Source organism: Onychostoma macrolepis, chromosome 13 (genome assembly GCF_012432095.1).
Source record: "Onychostoma macrolepis isolate SWU-2019 chromosome 13, ASM1243209v1, whole genome shotgun sequence".
In the NCBI taxonomy this organism is placed as follows: Eukaryota; Metazoa; Chordata; class Actinopteri; order Cypriniformes; family Cyprinidae; genus Onychostoma; species Onychostoma macrolepis.
Window position 1 is genome coordinate 30,698,047 of NC_081167.1, and position 21,015 is coordinate 30,719,061.

Sequence of the window (21,015 nt, forward strand, 5' to 3'; positions counted from 1 at the left end):
ATCTAAAAAGGTAAGCCCTGGCAACACCTTAGCAACAGTTCTCTACACAGCCCTCTGAACACCTTAGTAACTGAAGAGGTAAGCCCTGGCAACACCATAGGCAATCACATAGCAACATTCTAAACACCACTGAGTAACACTTTAGTATCTGAATAGTTAATCCCTGGCAACCAAATAGCAACTCCATGGCAACAATCCAAACATCACTCAACATAGCAACACCCTAGCAACATGGCAGAAACTTTTTTACAGACAAACATCAGTGACATTCACTTGTATTTTCATGCTGGTTAATGCTGGTTAATGCCGGTTAATGATGGTTTATGCTTGTTAATGTTGGTTAATGCTGGTTAAAGTTGGCTAATGCCGGTTAATCTTGGTTAATGCTGGTTAATGTTGCTTTGTGTTGGTTAATGCCGGTTAATCTTGGTTAATGCTGGTTAATGTTGGGTAATGCTGCTTAATCTTGGCTAATCTTGGTTAATGCTGGTTAATGCTGCTTAATCTTGGCTAATGTTGGTTAATGCTGGTTAATGTTGGTTAATAATGATTTTCCAGCATGGCAGTGGTAGAAGTCTTGCTGGTTGAACTGATTAAAAACCTGCACAAAAAATACAAAATACATGCTGCTCATTTTAGTACGGAATGTATAAATTTAGTTTACATTTATATATATTTTTTCATCCACTGACTTGCAGTGCATTCAGCGTTTTTCATTTGATCTGTGTGTGTGTTTTCTGTGAATTAAACCCATGTCCTTGACATAACTAGCGCTGTGCTCTTCTCTATGAATAACTTCAAATTCTGTGTCCACTGCAAAGCTTCAATCCACAATCTCCTGCCTGGAAATAGTTTCACACCATCATCTGCTTTGCGTTTCACTTCCTCAGTCCGCACAAAGTGGCCAAAGCGAGTGCTTACTCATGGAAATGTAGTGGTTTAATCTGACGGATGTCAGTGTCAGAGTTAGCATTATGAAGAGATCGCAGCTGGAGGCTAACGCTTGCTTTGCACATGAGCACCTGTGTTCATTACATAAGAGTCTGAAGCGTTTTATCAAAGAGCCTGACGAAAAGTGGATGCAGCTGTTTGCCGCCCGTCTTCCTTCGCTGAGCCCGATCTGCACACGAGAACTCTTACAGTGATTTTCACTCACATTTTCCACAGCCTGGCTCTCAGCGAGGCACTTGAGAAGAGCTTTTGAAGTAAGTATTTGTCTCAGACTGAGTGGCACAGTGTCGCTTTCTAGATAATTCTAATTCAGGTGAAGTAGAGCTTCGTTTTATGGTGTGCATTGTTGGTCATGGAGGCTGTCTTTTCCTCATATTGCTTTCTAGTTGGTTTAGTCATTGTTTCTTCAAGATGTTTCTAAGAAAGCAAAGGTTTGAAAGGTTAAGGATATGCAAAGCTACAGCACTGCAAGTGATGTTCTTCCTCAGTTTTTTGTCTTTTGTAATGCAATGAAGATACTTGAGATGCAAAATGACAAGTTATTGAGCTTTTTTCTTTCTGAAAAATGTATCAGAATTCCATGAGTTTAAGCTTAAAACTTGAAGAAATATTTGCAAGTGGGGTCTATTCAAGTTTATTTTTATTGCCTTATTGGCAGATATTTTTACATTTAATATTTTTCAGAAAACAAGACTTTATGTAATTTTGCATCTCAAGTAAAAGTATCTTGATGTTTGTACTGGAAAACAAATACAGAGTAGGAAATTCACTTTTTTACAGTGAAATGATTAGAGTTAAATAAACAAAGATGCTGTAATTAAACTATTTGGGAGTAAAATGTAAATGGAGAAAGCGTTTATTTAAAGTTATCTGGTCTTTAATAAAATTCTCAAAACGATAGCACAGAAACATACTTTCTAAATCATTCCTGGAACATTTTTTCTGAAATGTTTTATTTGGATGTTCATCTAACATTTAGAGAACAGAGAATGTTCAGAGAACATTCAAAAGTAACGTTCCTGTAATGTTTGCAAAATTATACAATGGAATGTTTCCTTAATGTACGTATAACCAAGAAAAACATTAAAAATTCTGGACATTTTCAACATTCAGAGAACATTCAAAAATAACGTTTTATGGGAACATTAACAAAACGCTCTTGGAACATATTTTTGTTAGCTGGGACAGCCTATTGTAGTCATGAATATTTGTGGAATTTCATGATCGCATGTGAATTAAATGGCTAAGATGTTGAAGTTTTTGATTTTATGTTTGATTTTGATTATTTATCTTCAGTCCTGACAGAAAAAAAAATAAATACTGAAGAAGAATATATAAATCTTGTATTAGAAAACAAGACAAAAATACTGACCAAGAATGTAACTTTTTACCATGAAATTATTAAAATTGACTTTGTCAAGTTAGTTCTTACTGGTAGATGCTGTAACTAAACTATTTGGGAGTAAAAATGATCTTTTTACATTGATGGCCATTTAAAATAGCCCTGTATTCTGACTGAATAACAGTTTTTACAACATATAAATCATATTTTAGTCAGCGTTTGCCAGTGACGTATCCTTTTGAATTTTAAACGCTGAAAAATGTTATATGAAATATAGTTAATCTTTTAAAAAACACACCTGGAGACCAGATTCCACTCTGTTGAGCTCCGTCCAGCTGTTTTCAAACATAATATGTGACCCTGGATGACAAAACCAGTCTTAAGTGTCAATTTTTCGAAATTTCGAAAGCTGAATAAATAAGCTTTCCATTGATGTATGGGAATATATTTGTTAGGATATAGGACAATATTTGGCTGAGATACAACTATTTGAAAATCTGGAATCTGAGGGTGCAAAAAAATCAAAATATTGAAAAAAACGCCTTTAAAGTTGTCCAAATTAAGTTCATAGCAATGCATATTACTAATCAAAAATTAAGTTTTTATACATTTACGGTACGAAATTTACAAAATATCTTCATGGAACATGATCTTTACTTAATATCCTAATGATTTTTGGCATAAAAGAAAAATCGGTAACACTTTACAATAAGGTGTCATTTGTTAACTATTAACTAACATGAACAAACAATGAACAATGCATGTATTACACTATTTATTAATCTTTGTTAATGTTAGTTAATGAAAATACAGTTGTTCATTCATGTTAGTTCACAGTGCATTAACTAATGTTAACAAACACAACTTATGATTTTAATAATGCATTAGTAAATGCTGAAATTAACATTAACTAAGATTAATAAATGCTGTAGAAGTATTGTTCATTCTTAGTTCATGTTTACTAATGTTGTTAACTAATGAACCTTATTGTAAAGTTTTACCGAAAAATCTATAATTTTTACCCATACAATGTATTGTTGGCTATTGCTACAAATATACCCCAGCGACTTAAGACTGCTTTTGTGGTCCATGGTCACATATATGAACAACCCTTGATATTCGCTGTCTGGTAGATATATATGTAGCTTAGTTTTGCACATCCTCGCTGAGAATGCAAACAGAAAGCTGATCAAGGTCTTTCCATGCAAAGCAGAATCGGGGTAATGGGCAAACATTTAGAGGTGGGTTTTGCTTAAACCGTTTGCGACCTTCCCCTGATAAAAGAAAAGTGTATTTAGTGTAATCAGATTGTGCATCTATTCCTCTTTAGCATTCAGAACCTCTGTTGAAGTGTGTTCGTCTTGAAAGCAGCCTGGTGCAGTAAGCAGTGGCATTTGGTATAATGGATCCATGTTGTGTTTAAAGTGCCTGCAGTGTAATGATATTTGAAGTGAGATGTGTGCGCTGGCCTATTTATCCTGTCAGGGTCTGACTGATGAAGTCTTTGGGAGGAACTGCTGCTTTTCTGAGACTAATAGTTGGGAATATGAGCCGCCATCGCAGAGGTTGCCGCTTTAATTCCATGGACGGGTGACCCAGGAACCAGAGAGCCGCTGAGATCAAAATCACCTGCTCGATCACTGCCGGCCCTCGTGCAAAACACTTCCCAACAGAGTTAAAAAACCATGGCTGATTTTGGCACGTTTGCATGTAATTGGCTCATTAATGTCGTTGTTTTCAAGCACTGCTGAAGTAATTTGAACCGAGCTAACAGGGAACGTTCTCAGAACGTTGTCTCAAAGTTATAGTAACGTTAATAGAATGTTTGTGCAAAGTTATTTGGTCTTCAATAATGTTCTCAAAAATGTGATGTATGCATCGTTCACAGAACCATTTTAGATGGACATTCATTTGACGTTAGACGAACATGTTTAAATTAGTGTTGTCAAAAGATTAATCACGATTAATTGCATCCAAAATAAAAGTTTTTTTTACATAATAAATATACACAGTACACATATATTATGTATATATTAATGCACACACATGCATGTATATATTTAAGAAAAATATTTTCAAAGTATATGCTGTATGTCTTTTATATATACATATTAAATATACACAGTACACACGCATGTATTTTGTAAACAAAAACTTATTTTGGATGCGATTGATCGCGATTAAATACTTGTTTCAGAATTTAGAGAGAAAAGTAACATAATGCGGTAATATTGTAAAAAATAGTTTTCTACAACAAAATAGACATTCTTTCCCCCTGAGAAGGACCATGTATATTAATTCACTGATGGTATCTGTCTTTTTAATCGAAGATAAACTTTAAAAACTTTTCAAACGTTTGCATGTAGATTTGGCATTTAATCGTTGTTGAGTGTTTTGAATTGATCCATTAATGCTGTGGTTTTCAAGTACTGCTAAAGTAATTTAGGCTCAACTCCGCTAACAGGGAACTTTTGTCTCAAAGTTACAGTAATGTTAATAGAAGTTTCGTTCAGAGTTATTTGGTCTTTAATAATGTTCTAAAACATTCCTCTAATATTCTTTTTTTTTTTATGTTACTACTTATTTTAGAATGTTCAGAGAACACTCAAAAGTAACGTTTCCATAATGTTTGCAAAATAATCAAATTGAATGTTTCCTTAAAGGGACAGTCCCAGGTAACAAAACTTGGGTTATAAAAACGTTGTGGGAACATTGCTTTTGAAATTTTTCTAAAAATGTTGACGTTATGATTAAATATTTAAAGGTTGCAAAACCGTTTCTTACAGCATTCTACTAACTTTATTCTCACATTTGAATATTTATTTTTTTAATATTCTAAGAACTTTAAATGCCTAGTTTTGATTAAAATATTATTTAACCCTTAATCGGTCCTTGGGGTCCAGCTGACCCCACTGAGAGATTCCTTCATTTTTAAAAAGTGTTTCCTTCATCTCAGCAGCATGAGACTCTGTGACTTTTCCTAAATAATCTATCTAAACACACACAAAAAATCTGGGCTTGATTTGGTTGTTCTGAAGGTTCTAAAAAAATTACACACAAACACACACACACTCACAAACAATAGAGTGCATTTTTATAGAAATTGGCATATAAAATCAACAAATTTGGCATAAATCTGAAAATTTCCACTCATAAATGAAGGACTGGTACCAGAGCACAAATGCAACATAGAACAAGCATGTACGCACACACACTTACACACACACACACACACACACACACACACACAGGTGTGACATAGGTGTCCAGGGCGTTTTTTAGATTTTGGCAAATAAAATTCACAGAACATAGATGCACAACAATGTGAAGGGGTAGACATAACACACACACATAGAGAGAGAGAGAGAGATTTCTGCAAATTTGTGTAACATAATTTGCAAAAGCAGACAATTCAAAAGACATCAGACAACAACAAAAAATTCTAACCTTTGACAAAAAATATGGATTTTGAATATATTTTAGAATGTTTAAATATATATTCACAAAATATACATCATAATGTTGCGAGGAGAAGTTGAAACATGAAGAAAAATTGACTTGAAATTGAACTGAAATGAATGAGTCCCTATGGACCTCTGCTGGATATATGTGGTCATTGCGCTTTCTTTCTTTAACTGTAATTCCTAAAGTTTTTCCTCTAACCTGCAGATGGCAGTATTATATCCCTAACACATGGGCCAATATCTAGAAACCTTTTATATTTAATTTAGGTCATTTAAGTGATTTTTTTTTTTTTTCATTAAAAAAATAATTTTTCATGCAGTAAATAGGTAAAAAAACTATGAAATATCCACAAAAACACAGCATGAATGTATAGTTGAGAAGTAAATTTAAAAACGATATATACGATATATAGTTTGTCATATAAAAAAAATATATTTCCTTATGCAATCGCTCTGTAAAAGTTTGGGGTCTATCTGACCCCAAGGACTTTAACGTCGCTGTAATCAAGGGACGATTAAAGGGTAAACGTTATTTGTGGAATTAGATGATTGCAGGCACTCTATGTAAAAAAAAATGGTTAAAAAGATGAAGTTTCCATTTTTTGGTTCCGATTATGATTCTTCATCTTCAGCTCGACAGAGAAATGAAATATCCAGGTTGTGGTCTGGGTGAAAGTGCACTGATGGCTGTAGCGGGTCAGTGACTCGTATCGGTCCACTCCTGAATCCTAATCGCTCAACTCTGTCATTTTTATGTGCCGGGTGTTCCTGTAGCAAAGCAAATAAAAGAAGTCCAGTCTGTTCTCAGATTCAATGGAGATTACAGTGTTCTCTGCGTCTCGCTCTCCATTTCTTCAGCTGTACCTGAAGACATCGCTGTATTTACAATTACAGCTCCTCTTTGAGGATTAAAGGTTACAGCTTCCCCTTTGCGCAGCAGAGCTTTTACTGTATATCATACATAAATGTCAGAATCATACTTGGCTCTTTCTGGGAAAGAAATGTTGGCGTTCATGAGCTGTGTGTCTCCTCGTGACTTACTGCTGATATTATTAACACAATACCGATCCTAGTCACATTGTTTGCTAAATGGCTTTTTTCCCCCCTTGAAAATAAGGGTTTCAGCTTTCTGATTATTTTAAAATCTTCATAAGGAAGTGACATCATAATATTTTCAATCACATGGTTCAAAACAAAGGCTTTGTCATTATTCCATCATGTTTACACTCATATTAGCCTCATCAAGCTCTTTGCTATGTAAGTGTTTTTTTTTTTTTTTTAAAGAATAAAATATTGCTTTCAGTACGAAGCACTACAATGTCGGCTATAAATGATGTCAATTCTGTAAATAATAAATTGCAGCACAACATTCCACTCAAAGCATTTATGTGGTGCTCGCAAAACAAAAATATTGTTTTCTACGACAAATTAGACTTTCATCCCTGAAAATGACCCATGTGTATTAATTCAGTGATGATATTTGTCTTTTATAGTTGATGTAGTTCTATAGTATAATGAAATCGTAAAGATAAACATTACACCACATTACAACACTATTACTAAAAATATACTATATATAAATATGTACACACATACACAGTATATATTTCTAATTTTGTATATAACTAAATTAATAAATATAAAGTTACAAATCTTTTATTATTATTTTTAATTATTGTTTTAATATTTTTAAAATAGAAAAACAAAATAAATTAATTTAAATAAAATGCATTTTATAAATTTTATATATCAAAATGTCATTAAGATTTTTAAAATCAATGATAAACCCTTTGTAATTTTTTTTTAATGTATTTATTTTTGTTGTTGTTTGTTTGTTTGTTTGTTTGTTTGTTTGTTTATTTTATTATTTCCTTTACATATTTTTTTTATTTTATTTTAACCTGTGCAATTCCATGAAGATAACCAGTAATCAGTAATGGCTGGTAAGTTAAAATATTAAAAATGATAATAGTAAAAATGACAAAAACGCATAACAAAATTACAAAATAAAAATTTTTTGTGTGTATATGTATAATGTTGTGTTTTTATTATTAATATTTAAATATAATATGAATATTTAAATATAATTTTAATTATTAAACCAAATACACTGATTTAAATAAAACATTTATAAATTCATAAATAAACATTTTTCTCATTTAAACTTTAAAATGTAATGTACATTTTTCTTTTTTCTTTTTCTTTGGATATTTTGCTCCATTTAGCTTGTTTCTCGCCATAGTCATGGTCAAGTCTCGCCAAGTCATGGTGACTTGCATAGTGTTGAATTACAAACAAACAAACAAGCACAAATCTTTTATAGTTGAAGTGTTTGTAGTGTTTTAATGCTGCTGGTTAAACAGTAATGCATGTTGTGTAGTGAGTTTCCGAAACGACACCAATACTTCACCTGTGAGTTAGAGTCGCACACCACTCTTAAAGGTCATCACTGAGAATAGAAAAACAAATGAGACCATCTGAAGACATTTTTTGAGGAAGCAGCTATGAGTAAAGCTAAATGTCATCGTCTTTAAGGGCACAACAAACGGGACGCAACAGTACATCATCCCGAACCCAAGGGCCTCTATAGAGCTACACAATGAGTCACTCCACGTCTGAAGTGCTCTGAGATAACAAGAGCTTGTTTGTCTATAATACAGCTATTGGCAGTTTGATAGAAAGTGTCATTGTGGTGTATTCGTAGCAGATGTCTGGCTTCAAATGTGTCCTCTCTGCTGCAATCAGAAAAGAGCCAGAAACACCGCCACTAATTTGCGACGGCTGAGTCGCCATGATTACGCTGGGCTTTGGATTTTGGAGGTCAGTCTGTTCAATCAAACACAGCGACTTCCCACCATCACTAAAAAACGGAAATTAATGAGCACTTCTCTGCCCCTTTCACGTCCCGTCGGTATGTCTGGCTATGTGTCTTTCTGTCAGTAGACATGATTGTTGAAAATTGTTTCCACAGCTAATTAAAAACTGTCTAGGTTACCGTCACATCTTCACTGTTGCTTGTCATGATTTTGGGATTTTTAAGACTTTTAAAAGAATGTTTTGGGTTCAAAAATAACTTTGTCTTGTTCCTCAGTTTGTAAAAACAGAAAAAAAAAAAAAAGGTTTACAATACTGGACTTTTTTTTTAGACCTCTATAATGGACACGGTTTACAACAAAGTACAGTTTTGAAAGTACAGTTACTTGTTTTGATCCCAGGCAGTGTTGTTTTAGTATTGTTTATATACTGTTATAATATTTATTAATATTTAGAATCAGCTTTTTTATATATTTAGCATATTTTTGTTTTAATTTTAGTTACCAGTTACCAAGTCAACATTTCTAATTTAAGATTTCAAATTAATTTTAGTTTTAGTAATTTTGCTATGTGCTTTTGTGTTTTTCTTTGTTCATTTTTTCTTTTTCTTTTTTTTTTCTTTCCATTTTTAGTATTGGTAATTTTAGTAGGCTACTTTAACTTAAACTTATTTCAGTTATTAAATATAGTGGTGTGAAAAAGTGTTGGCCCCCTTCCTGATTTTTTTTTTTTGCATATTTGTCACACTTAAAAGGTTCAGATCATCAAACAAGTTTTAATATTACACAAAAATAATGTAAGTAAATACAAAATGCAGTTTTTAAGTGATGATTTCATTTATTAAGGGAAAAAAGCTGTCCAAACCTACCTGGCCCTACATGAAAAATGAATTGCCCCCTCCTATTAAATCATGACAGAACTGTGATTAACCACATTATTTTAGAAAGCTGAGTTAAATTTCACGAGCCAAACCCAGGCCTGATTACTGCCAGACCTGTTGAATCAAGAAATCACTTAAATAGAACCTGTCTGACAAAGTGAAGCATGTTTAAAGAGCAACACGTCATTCTGCGATCTTAAGAAATTCATAAACAGATGAGAAACAAAATAGTTTACATGTATCAGTCTGGAAAGGGTTATAAAGCCATTTCTAAGGCTTTGGGACTCCAGCAAACCATCATCCACAAATGGAGAAAACTTGGAGCAGTGGTGAACCTTCCCAGGAGTGGCCGGCCTACCAAAATTACTCCAAGAGCACAAAGACGACTCATCCAGGAGGTCATAAAAGAACCCAGAACAACATCTAAAGAACTGCAGGCCTCACTTGCCTCAATTAAGGTCAGTGTTCATGATTCAACAATAAGAAAGAGACTGGGCAAAAACAGCATCCATGGGAGAGTTCCAAGGCAAAAGCCATTGCTGACCAAAAAGAACACAAAGGCTCGTCTCACATTTGCCAAAAAATATCTTGATTATCCCCAAGACTTTTGGGCAAATATTCTGTGGACTGATGCGACAAAAGTTGAACTTTTTGGAAGGTGTGTGTCCAGTTACATCTGGCATAAAACCAACACAGCATTTCATAAAAAGAACATCATACTAACAGTCAAACATGGTGGTGGTAGTGTGATGGTCTGAGGCTGCTTTACAGCTTCAGAACCTGGATGACTTGCTATAATTGATGGAACCATGAATTCTGAAGGAGAATGTCCGGCCATCTGTTCGTGACCTCCAGCTGAAGCGCACTTGGGTTCTGCAGCAGGACAATGATCCCAAACACACCAGCAAGTCCACCTCTGAATGTCTCAAGAAAAACAAAATGAAGACTTTGGAGTGGCCAAATCAAAGTCTGGACTTAAATCCAATTGAAATGCTGTGGCATGACCTTAAACAGTCCGTTCATGCTCAAAAAACCCTACAATGTGGCTGAATTAAAACAATTCTGCAAAGAAGAGTGGGCCAAAATTCCTCCACAGCGATGTGAAAGACTCATTGCCAGTTATCATAAACGCTTGATTGCAGTTGCTGCTGCAAAGGGTGGCACAACCAGTTATTAGGTTTAGGGGGCAAGCACTTTTTCACACAGGGCCAAGCAGGTTTGGAGAGCTTTTTTTCCCTTAATAAATTAAATCATTATTTCAAAACTGCGTTAGTTTGATGATCTGAATCTTTTAAGTGTGACAAATATGCAAAAAATAAAAAAAAACAGGAAGGGGGCCAACATTTTTTCACACCACTGTGTTTATATATATATATATATGTGTGTGTGTGTGTGTGTGTGTGTGTGTGTATATATATATATATATATATGTATAAATATATGTATAAATATATATTTCTGCTTTATTACAATTACAGAAAACAATTTGAAACAGTTTTAGGTCTAGTTAAACCTGACACAAACGTTCCCACAGTGTCCTCCAGCTCAGAAAATCTCTTCCGTTTATGCCGTGTGAATTGCGTCTGTGTGCTGCGAACACCAAACGTGTCTGTTTTAGTGTGTCGGTTCATGCCGCTTTTGTTTGAGGTCCGGCAGTCAAGAAGGAAACTATCCTGAGATCATTCGGTGCATCGATCGTCTGAGTCTGACAGGAACTGATCAATGCGTTCTGGCAGATCGATCGCTGGTTTTAAGTTTCTGCTCCCCGGCCTCGATCCTGACGATAACCTCATCAGATGGGATGAAATCAAGCCCATCAGAAAGTGCTCATTTATATTTAACACAAGTGCAGTGTTTAGCGTCAGGTATTAAGCGTTAATGTCTCCCGGAATGACGGCGAAGGAGTGCGCCTCAGCAGATGGCTTTGTTTTGGCTCCTCTATCACGGCCGGGATGGTGTCGACTCCACAAACTCCCCTAATTATCCATTCTGCTGCCGTGGGTGTGCGTCGTAAAAGTCGATGCTCGGGGAGGACAAGGAGTGATAAAAAGCGTTATTGGGAAGGCAACCTCTGTGGCTCTTATCTGCCATAAACACTTCTCTGTGTTTTACAGGGTGCACGGCGCTCCGAGCCGAAGGGGGTACGGCCTTTATGATTTATTCATAAGATCAGTGGAACAAGTGCGTGAGATGAAAGTCACGGGAAGAGAAGTTTGTTGTCTGATAAGGCCTTGTTATGGTGATAAGGCTCTTTTCTTTTCGCCTTTTTAAAGTTGAAAAGCCATCGGCGCTCTCCGCACGCTTCGTGTCGCTCTGCTGATGTGGTGTGGATGTAGGTGGAGCTGCTTTCAGTTTTTGCTTTTAGTTTTTCAGGGGTTAATGAGCGAGCTTTATTTTACTTTTATAGTAAAATGTGATAATGATCTGAATGTCACAAGGTGAATCTTTCCAGAACATGTCTGTCTGGTTTTTTTTTTTTTTTTTTTTTTTTTTTTAATCCTAAAATCACACGAAGGAAGTAGCCTACGAAATTGTTTTGCACAAAGATAATGAAGCATTATTTTGCATTATGGCGATTTTCATGACATTTAACCCTCTTTTGCTCCTTTCTCATGGCTTTAATGAGAAAAACGTGATTAATTAAGTAAACATGTATTGCTGTGCACAACCTATTTTCCTTAATGTGGTGAAGAGTGAATAATCTTAATGAGAATAAATATATATTATTATATATATACATACATACATACAGGTGCTGGTCATATAATTAGAATATCATCAAAAAGTTGATTTATTTCACTAATTCCATTCAAAAAGTGAAACTTGTATATTATATTCATTCATTACACACACACTGATATATTTCAAATGTTTATTTCTTTTAATTTTGATGATTAGAGCTTACAGCTCATGAAAGTCAAAAATCAGTAGCTCAAAATATTAGAATATTACTTAAGACCAATACAAAGAAAGGATTTTTAGAAATCTTGGCTAACTGAAAAGTATGAAAATGAAAAGTAGGAGCATGTACAGCACTCAATACTTAGTTGGGGCTCCTTTTGCCTGAATTACTGCAGCAATGCGGCGTGGCATGGAGTCGATCAGTCTGTGGCACTGCTCAGGTGTTATGAGAGCCCAGGTTGCTCTGATAGTGGCCTTCAGCTCTTCTGCATTGTTGGGTCTGGTGTCTCTCATCTTCCTCTTGACAATACCCCATAGATTCTCTATGGGGTTCAGGTCAGGCGAGTTTGCTGGCCAATCAAGCACAGTAACACTATGGTCATTGAACCAGCTTTTGGTACCTTTGGCAGTGTGGGCAGGTGCCAAGTCCTGCTGGAAAATGAAATCAGCATCTCCATAAAGCTTGTCAACAGAAGGAAGCATGAAGTGCTCTAAAATTTCCTGGTAGATGGCTGCGTTGACTGTGGACATCAGAAAACACAGTAGACCAACACCAGCAGATGACATGGCAGCCCAAATCAGACTGTGGAAACTTCACACTGGACTTCAAGCAACATGGATTCTGTGCCTCTCCACTCTTCCATCAGACTCTGGGACCTTGATTTCCAATGAAATGTAAAATTTACTTTTATCTGAAAAGAGGACTTTGGACCACTGAGCAACAGTCCAGTTCTTTTTCTCCACAGCCCAGTTAAGACGCTTCTGACGTTGTCTCTGGTTCAGAAGTGGCTTGGTAGCCCTTTTCCTGAAGACGTCTGAGCGTGGTGACTCTTGAAGCACTGACTCCAGCTTCAGTTCTCTCCTTGTGAAGCTCTCCCAAGTGTTTGAATCGGCTTTGCTTGACAGTATTCTCAAGCTTGTGGTCATCCCTGTTGCTTGTGCACCTTTTCCTACCCAAATTCTTCCTTCCAGTCAACTTTGCATTTAATATGCTTTGATACAGCACTCTGTAAACAGCCACACCTTTCAGTAATGACCTTCTGTGACTTACCCTCTTTGTGGAGGGTGTCAATGTTCGTCTTCTGGATCATTGCCAAGTCAGCAGTCTTCCCCATTATTGTGGTTTCAAAGAACAAGAGATACCCAGAATTTATACTGTAGGGATGGTCATTTATTCAAACTCAAATGTAAATATTCTAATATTTTGAGATACTGATTTTTGACTTTCATGAGCTATAAGCTCTAATCATCAAAATTAAAATAAATAAACATTTGAAATATATCAGTCTGTGTGTAATGAATGAATATAATATACAAGTTTCACTTTTGAATGGAATTAGTGAAATAAATCAACTTTTGATGATATTCTAATTATATGACCAGCACCTGTATATATATATATATATATATATGTATGTATATGTGTGTGTGTGTGTATGTGTATGTACATACATACATGCATACATACATGCATACATGCATACATACATACATACATACATACATACATATGCACACGTGTGTGTGTGTGTGTGTGTGTATATATATATATATATATCTCACACACACACACACACACAAATATGTGTGTCTGTGTGTATATGTGTATGCATATATGGGTGTGTGTGTGTGTATATATGTATATGTACGTATTTGATGATAATATATATATATTTTTTTATTTTGCATTGATATGTCATGTTTTCCTGTGGTTCGTTTAGTGATGAATGAACACACGGATTTCTTCATATTTGATTCTGAATAGAAACTTCGTTGTGGATTTGAATCTCATTTGAATTCTGCCATCATAGATTTGAATGTGAAGTGCTGGACGCGTGTCGAGCAGGTGCTTCAGAAGCGGCTGTGTTTTGCTGAGAGAGCTCATCTCTGTGAGAATCAGTGGCCTGACGCTCTCAAATCTGTTCTCGTCAAGGGACGCCGCCAATGCTTTCAGGCATTTATGCAAATGTGCAACAGCAGCAGCAGCCAAACAGACTGAACTCGACACACCTCCTCATACTCTATTTCTGCTTTCTTTAGCATTTGTGCTTTTCCTTTTTCCCCATCTGCTCTCATTGCGTTTTTTATTAGCTCTGTTTACGCCACTCTGACTGTTGCTTGTACTAAAGGAAGGGATTTTTTTAAACTCTTACTGTAAGCATTAAACTTCAGTGTGTAACTAATCCCACACAGTTTGTGCTGCAGACGTGGAGATGTATAAGTGATTAGGACAGTGAAACATATCTTGCATTTAAAGACCTTTATTAATTAAAGATAATACAATCCTCATCAGTAGTGACATTAAAACACATTTTAGGCTTAATATTAAGAAATGTGCATTGTGCACAAGTAGTACTCCAAATAAAGTTTAATTATAATTTAAATAAGCAAGTCTTGAGCGATATGTCAATATGTTAATAGATTTTAACTAAACTTAAGTATGAAATGGATGCATTTTAAATGTATTACTTTTTTGTTTTTTAACAAAGGTTTACAGCACAGTTTCTCACAGTCCCTCAGGAAATAGCATCCCTGAAAGCATCTTTCTCTCTCGCTCTTCATAACCTCAGCATCACCTCCAGCGGGAAGCAGCAGCGCAGCATCTGATCGTCATTATAGATAAGCTGCTGGCTGAGATCTGCTTCACTCACGGCATAAAATTACAGTGAGTCACGTGAAGGTTAGTTACCGCTCCGATGCCTTGCTCTCTCGGGATGGGACGTGTCCCGCTAAACAGCGCTCGCTATCTCACATGCAGACACACACACACACACACGCACACGCACACGCTCACACTCACACGCAGACACACACACACACACACACACACACACACACGTACGTACTTTTGTATCCAGAATGACATTTAGCACAAGTTCAGTTTCTCTGAAGTGACCTGATCGTGTTGAACCTACAATTTATTGATTACCAGGCTAGACAGGGTTAATTCACACAAAATTATTTAATTTGATCATTTAATTCATAAAATATAATTATTATTATTATTTTGTATATATTTTATATTGTATTTTTATTATATAAATTTATTATATAAATTGTTTTTTTTATATGTACAATAAAATATTATTATTATTATTATTATTATATTACATTTTACATTTATTTTTTTTATAATATATACAATATATTCATGATGATGATGATGGTGATTATTATTTATTATAAATAATTGTATTTTGTAAACATATATGTAATGACATATTTATATATTGTTATTGTTCTTATAAATAATAATTGTATATTTTCTATAAAAAGTACAATATAATGATGAAAGTAGTATTTTTATATTTATTTTGTATTACATTTGTATATGTATATAATCTATTTTTAATATATAGTCATATCATAATCATCATCATCGTCGTTATTATTATTATTATTATTATTATGGTTTTGTTGTTTTATAATATAAACAATAATTTAAAATTTTCTAAAAATGTATGCAATGTAATGATATATTTATCCACATAAGTAATATTATTGTTGTTATTATTTATAATTATATATACAATAATTTATATAGCCTATAATGATGTTTATAAGTATTATTATTGTCATTATTTTATATTACATTTTTAAATAAACAATACTTAAAATTTTGTAAAAATTTTTTATAGTATGCGATATGTGACCCTGGAGCACAAAAGCAGTATTTGTAGAAATGGCCAACAATAAATCGTATGGGTCAACATTATCGATTTTTCTTTTTCTTTTATGACAAAAATTGTTAGAATATTAAGTAAAGATCATGTTTCATGAAGATATTTTGTAACTTAATTTTTGATTAGTAATATGCATTGCTAAGAACTTCATTTGGACAACTTTAAAGGCGTTTTTCTCAAGATTTTTTCAAGATTTTCAAATACTTGTATCTCAGCTAAATATTGTCCTATCATAACAAACCATACATCAATGGAAAGCTTATGTATTTAAAATAAATGTATCCTTATGATTGGTTTTGTGGTCCAGGGTCACATATATTTAATCAATACATTATTATTATTATTATTGCATGCATATAATATTTTTTTAATAAAAAAAATGATGCAAAATGCAGTTTGTTGGCCTGAACTACTTGCGGTCTGTAGATTTAGTCACCACTGGCAGGTGAAACAAACTCAATTTGCTGCCCTACACTCCCTCACAGCTCAAATACTGAACACATCCCGTCTCTTTTCCTCCGAGGCACAGCTTTGTTTACAGCACTGATGAATTCAGAGCGCCAGTGATGGATCCGTCCCATCAGCTGGCAGTCGCGTCCCTCACAGACGGCTCTGGCTCTGCTAGCTTTATCTGTAGCGTTTACTGAGTACATATTTACGAGCGCACGGCTCCTGCTAGAATAGAGGTGGGTTTGTGGGACGCCTGAGCAAACATGGGCGGCGGAAACTGGATTAGTGACACATTAATGCCTGTATCTGTGTGATCCCAGCTGCAAAGATGTACACAATATCAAACAATCGCGTCTCGCGGGACTCTGCTCCAAAACGCATTCATCCTCCTCTAACGCTGTGTCTTCACTTAAGCGTAATTGCATCCTCTGAGCAAATATTTCACACAATTATGACTTCATTTGCCAGTATCCCTTGAAATTTGGCACTTTTAATGTGCCATTAATGGCGAATGTAAACACAGCGTTGCCAAAAACTGAGGCCAAAAGTTTACATTCCCCTTTCAGAAGCTAAATGTTAATTTTACCAAAATAAGAGGGATCATACAAAATGCATGTTATTGTTTATTTAGTACTGACCTGAATAAGATATTTCGGGAACACTTTACAAAAAGGTGTCATTTGTTAACATTAGTTAATGTATTAACTAACATGAACAAACAATGAACAATGCATGTATTACACTATTTATTAATCTTTGTTGATGTTAGTTAATAAAAATACAGTTGTTCATTGTTTATTCATGTTAGTTCACAGTGCATTAACTAATGTTAACAAACACAACTTGTGATTTTAATAATGCATAATAATGCTGAAATTAACATTTAAGATTAATGAATGCTGTAGAACTATTGTTCATTCTTAGTTCATGTTTACTAATGTTGTTAACTAATTAACCTTATTGTAAAGTGTTACCGATATTTCACATAAAAGATGTTTACATATAGTCCACAAGAGAAAATAATAGTTGAATTTATAAAAATGACCTTGTTCAAAAGTTTACATCCCCTTGATTCTTAATACTGTTTTGTTCACTGAATGATCCACTGCTGTGTTTTTTTTTAGTTGAGTGATAGTTGTTAATGAATCCCTTGTTTGGTTAAACAGTTAAACATATATCGCATACTATAAAATATCCGTGTATTTGAACCCTTTCCAACAATGACTGTATGATTTTGAAATCCATCTTTTCACACTGAGCACAACTCAGGGACTCATATGCAGTTATTACAGAAGGTTCAAACGCTCACCGATGCTCCAGAAGGAAAAAACATGCATTAAGAGCTGGGGCGTGAAAACTTTTGAACAGAATGGAGATGTGTACATTTTTCTTATTTTGCCTAAATATCATCTTTTTTTTTCTTCATTTAGTACTGCTCTTCAGAGGCTACAGAAGATACTTGCATGTTTCCCAGAAGACAAAATAAGTTACATTTATCCTGATCTTCAAATTCAAAAGGTTTTCATCCCCCAGCTCTTAATGCATGTTTTTTCTTTCTGGAGAATCAGTGAGCGTTTGAACCTTCTGTAATAGTTTCATACGAGTCCCTCAGTTGTCCTCAGTGTTAAACAATGGATCTGAAAATCATACAACTGTATGTATTATCAGCCTCATTAATGATCTGATGGTCCTCATCAAAAATTTACACCTCACAGCCATTTATCTGAAGCAGCTCTAGTTTTTATTCAATCAAGTCATTCATTCATTATGCATGTGTGTGTGTGTGTGTGTGTGTGTCTTGGGCTGAATGAGAAGGAGAAACGGGCTGAATGAGTGAGAGAACGATAAGAAACGACTGTTTAAAGAGAGACGAGAACGAGATGCTAAATGTGCAATTACGCAAACCTGAGCAGCGTAATTATCATTTTCTTCTGAACTAGAGGCGATTCAAAGACGAACCGTGTTTTCTGAAGATAATGTGAGCAGCATGAGCCTGAAGAATAACTCTCCTGCGCAAGTGGAAAAGTGTGAATTTCAGGAAAACACAATATTACTTAAACCAATTTGCAGTCTGGTAGTTTTAAGTGGTTGCTATGCTGTTGCTAAGGTGTTCAGAATGGTTTTTGGTGCATTGCTCTTCAGTTGCTAATGCATTCTTAGTTTCTTTTGAAACATTGGTATGTGGTTTCTAGGGTATCTGGGGTGGTTGCTAGGGTTTTTTGTGGGTGGCCCAGGTGAAAATTTTTCAGTGTTTTAGATGCTACAGACCCCCAAATTTAATCATCCTTTTGCAAAGACTCTCGTCTTAAAATTTGAGAAGTCAGCTGTATATTTTCATTTACATTCGGTGTAGAAATAATTTTTACTTAGAAATTGCTAGTAAATTTGACAAATAAACAGAGAGAAATGGCAAGTCACACTGAATTAAACAACACATTTTGAGGTAGAAAGAATGAAATGGTATTTTCTTATGAAACGTACTGCAATAATCTGTTTTATTTACAATTTTGAAAAATCATTTTCATGGTGAATAAAGACAAAAGTATTTGATAAATATCTCTAAAGTATTATTGTAAAATATTTATTCATTTATTTGTTAAACTAATCATTTTAAATGTATTATTTATATTTATATTTTTGTATTTAAACATTTTCTAAACTTTATTTAGTTTAATTATATTTTTGTAATTTATTTATATTTAATTTTGATGTTTTTCAAACTTTTTTTTTGTCTGTAGCACAAACGTTATATAAATTATGTGCAGAAGTTTAGTACTTTGCAATGAGGGTTTGTTCAGTAATAATAATAATAATAATAATAATAATAAAAATATGAATATTGCAAAATGCCAAAATACAGTTTCATGGTGAGAAATATTTTATTTATTTATTTATTGTTAATTCGTCTACCATTGGTAGGTATGGCAAACATATTTTAGACAGTGATTTTAAAGTGATGATGATGATGATGATGATAATATGAAAAACTGAAAAATAAGTGTTTATGATTTAATTTAATTTTAGTTAATCAGTTTAATTAATTAGAATTAGTCTCTTTTTCCAATTCAACTCCCATTGGTAGGTGTGGCAAAAAATAACAATTATATTTAATGTAGTATAATAATATATAATGAAGTATAATAGTATTTTCCTGTAGTAGTAGTAGTAGTAGTAGTAGTAGTAGTAGTAGTAGTAGTAGTAGTAGTAATTAGTTCAATATTTTTTAACAATATTTTTTTTAGTTAATTACTCCTTTAATTTATTTTTGCATTTTTTAAACCTTGTCTTTCTATAAACTTGTTGGTTTATAGGAAACATTTATTTCTAGAGCACAAACGCTGCAGGATAAATTAGGTGCACAAGAGGTTTTGTTCAAATCATTAACACTAACTATGAGCAATCATAATAGTGATGTTTGCATATTGAGGGGAGATAATGTAATTTCCTAGTGCACTCGGGGTAATTAAACGACAGAGAATCATCAACACTTTCAGACATTGACCACAGAAGCAGGCTGTCTGAAAGAGACATGTTTTAATCACAAAGCAAAGAGCGCCGAGGCATTTTCTGATGTTTGCAGATGCTGGCGTTTGTTTTTCCTCATGCAGATAATCGTTTGGGCTCCAGCGCAGCAGAGATGCTGTTAAACGAGCAGGAGTGTTGTGTTTCGAGGCGGCTTCTTCTCTTCAGATCTGACCAGGAAAAGCACTAGGAGATGTTTCCAGTGCAGACGGTTTAATTGATTTCTCTGGCTTTTTGGACGGCCGTGTGTAAATGCATGCGATCGCGCTGCCATATGGAGACGAGCGGAGGTGTTTTGTTTGAGTGTTTTCACTTGACTTCCTGTGGGGAAACGGCCCGTCGCTCAAGATTAGCCTCATGTGCGGCGTGTCGGAAATGATGCTGAAGTGATGGAATCGTTCTGTTCCCAAACCTTGCTCTCTGCCACCTTCACAGACTGCACTAGATAAGCTGTTATTGCATTATATAGATTGAAAGATTTAGTGTTTAATGAAATGTAAGTATATTTGTATTCAGTGTTGTGTTCAGACGCCATAAGTGTCTAATTTGAAACACCCTGCATTGGCATCAACCTTCAAACGTTGAGTATAATAATACATTTTAGTCTTACCGTATTGTCCCGAATATAAGACGACCCTGATTATAAGACGACCCCCCTTTTTCCAGATGTACCTGTTGGAAAAAGGCTTTTTGAAAACCAAATCTTGTTTTTTTCTCTCTCTCTCATTTATTCTTAAATTATTTTCATATTGCATATTTTTCCAATTCTAATTTTTGTTTTGAAAGTATGGTAAATACTGGTAAAATGTACCAACAATGACATTGGAAAATTTTGATATACCATTGAAATAACAGGTAGCCCATCTGAATTATATAACAATTAGGCTATCCAACTCATAGTAGCCTACCAAAATGTTATTATCAGTAGACGTGAAATCTTATTGTAGTCTTCAAATCTGGATACTGTCTTATGTTTTAAAATCACTTACAGAGGAATTTTGGTCCCAT

At 34.4% G+C, this 21,015-nt stretch overlaps 1 protein-coding gene across 4 annotated transcripts in view; it reads left to right on the forward strand.

The window, feature by feature from the left end:
- The window catches only part of hs3st1l1 (heparan sulfate (glucosamine) 3-O-sulfotransferase 1-like1), a 93,174-nt gene that overhangs the window by 50,975 nt on the left and 21,184 nt on the right, over nucleotides 1-21,015 (forward strand). The window contains exon 1 of one of the 4 annotated variants that reach the window (XM_058795981.1): nucleotides 1,089-1,205. The exons of the other annotated variants lie outside the window; for them this stretch is intronic. The gene's annotated coding sequence lies outside the window, so the exon portion shown is untranslated. Of the gene's footprint in view, nucleotides 1-1,088; nucleotides 1,206-21,015 lie in introns of those variants that run through there. 4 annotated transcript variants of the gene reach the window in all.